This window comes from Meleagris gallopavo, chromosome 2, assembly GCF_000146605.3.
Source record: "Meleagris gallopavo isolate NT-WF06-2002-E0010 breed Aviagen turkey brand Nicholas breeding stock chromosome 2, Turkey_5.1, whole genome shotgun sequence".
Lineage (NCBI taxonomy): Eukaryota > Metazoa > Chordata > Aves > Galliformes > Phasianidae > Meleagris > Meleagris gallopavo.
Window position 1 is genome coordinate 28,675,220 of NC_015012.2, and position 2,077 is coordinate 28,677,296.

The following is a 2,077-nucleotide window of genomic DNA, read 5'->3' on the forward strand; positions in this document are numbered from 1 at the left end:
ATGAAGTCCAGAGCTAAACAGACTTATATAAATGACACTAATCAAATATAATAATCCAAACTAAACTAGTCCCTTCCATCTTGCTAAGTACAGCTAAAAAAAATAAACAGCCTAAATGTGGGATCTCACTTCTGAGCCAACGATACCCAAGAATTCACATCATCAGCTAGAAACTAAGAGTATTATTTAAAATGCTGGGATTCTCACAATGGATTTTGAGTAAATTTAGTTTCCTGCATTCCAGCTGTGTATATTTAGAGAAAATGAATTCTATCAACATAAACAATGCAGCGATGAAGAGCAAATGAGTTAAGCAATCTTCATAATCAATTCATGCTAATATTTGCACTAATCCCAAACTGCGTTCAAGTTAGATATTACCATGTGAGTTAGACATTACATTCAACACTTTTAATTTAAACTGCCTGAAGTTGAATAGAAAATGATAGCAAATCATGACCACTCTCCTCATTCATATTTGCTACTGCAGCATCACACCTTTTAAGAAAAACATCGGAGCTGTCCCAAACAACATTCACTAGTTCCCCTAAAAATTCTTCTCTTAACTCTCTTACATGATACATTTATCATGCTACACTGGTTGAACGTGTACAGTCCTCACATGAGAAAAAAACAGAAGAGGAATACCTTCATTTCAGACTTACAATCTTCAAAATTCAGCAACTTTGTAATTTTTCCATTTGCCTTGATAATGAAATAGAATTGTGTGGAATTACTAATAGTTAGCCCTGTAGAGGGAAAGAAGCTAATTTGAATACGCCTGGGGCAGTTACTCATAAATTCACTCAGTGTTTTGAAATTCAGATATGTTATTTGAAAATAGTTTATTTTCTTGTTATTTCATTATTTCCACTACTCATCCCAATCAATCTTCTAATTATTGAAGAGTATTAGAAGACAAAGATTATTTCAACTTCGTCAGTTACACCAGGATTCAAGTGGGCTGAAAAGATTAGAAGGCATATTTCTGCACAGAAAAAATATTTCCATTATTAAAAGTGAATATTTCATTTATTACCTGTTATGCCTATTTAACAAATCATTTTACCAACAAATAAATAGAGATAACCATAATATTCCTCAATTGGAAACACTGGCTCAGTACTCAACAGAAAGGGTTTTCTGAGGCTAAGTTTAAACCATCAGGTCAATTCAAAAGCATGGCAGAAACAGAATCTGAAATTAAAACATTAAATGATCCATCTGTAGGTATAAGTCTTGATAATTTGCTTAGATGGAAGTAAAATTCACTACAGAAATCAGAAGGTTGTCTACCAAAGAGAACTATCCCCCTCCAGACAGCAATATAATTTGTTGCCTGTCTCAAAAACTAACTCTGCTGCACCCTTCTCTTTCAGAGAATCCCCACAAAAAATCACACTAAATCTGGTATTGTTCTGCAAATGCAATCACATTTTAAGCTAAATCAAGAGTCTAAGTGTTATTTTAAAGAAAAGGGTAGAAACATCATCCCCACCTTAGAGACAAATGCACACAAGTGCATTAAACATTTTCATGGTAATTCAGCAAGATTGTGATAGAGTTGTATCTTTAGATACACCTCTTGACACGTGCTGTAGTTAGTCAACCCTATGTCTTCACTACAGAACTTCCTTTGAAATAAATTATATTTCCAGAGAAGTAAAATCTAAGAGGTCTTTCTTACCTGGCAAAAAAAGATGCTGCCACCGAGGTGCCTGTGGATACATCAGCAGCGACATACGTGCTCTGGGAAGCAGGGAAGCTGTACAAGGAGGGTTTATCTGCATTGTAGCGGTTCAATGCTGCTTCAGTCAGGCCCTCTCGACTAGTCTCTGTCATAAGCTGAGATATCTGAAGACAGAAAAAAAAGCAGTGAGTGTAATCAGCTAAAGCTCACTAGCTGACCCCCTCCTCATCCAGAAGTGCTTCTGGGTTGCAGATGGAGTGAGAGAGGAATTTCATTCACTACATCTTTGCAGCTCTGTGAACAAGTTTATTGCATCTGTCATGCTAATCTACATTACTCTGTCTCAGACCTAACCTTCTTTGCATTAAAATTAATGGGATAAATTAA

The 2,077-nt window shown here is 35.6% G+C and overlaps 1 long non-coding RNA gene across 1 annotated transcript; it reads right to left on the minus strand.

Moving 5' to 3' along the window:
- Positions 1–812: 812 nt before the first annotated feature.
- LOC109365950 lies at positions 813–1,852 on the minus strand. The gene is made up of 2 exons (XR_002111864.1): positions 1,688–1,852; positions 813–988 (listed from the first exon to the last, which is right to left on the minus strand). It is a non-coding gene; the product is annotated as an uncharacterized LOC109365950 (long non-coding RNA).
- Between the last annotated feature and the right edge of the window lie 225 nt (positions 1,853–2,077).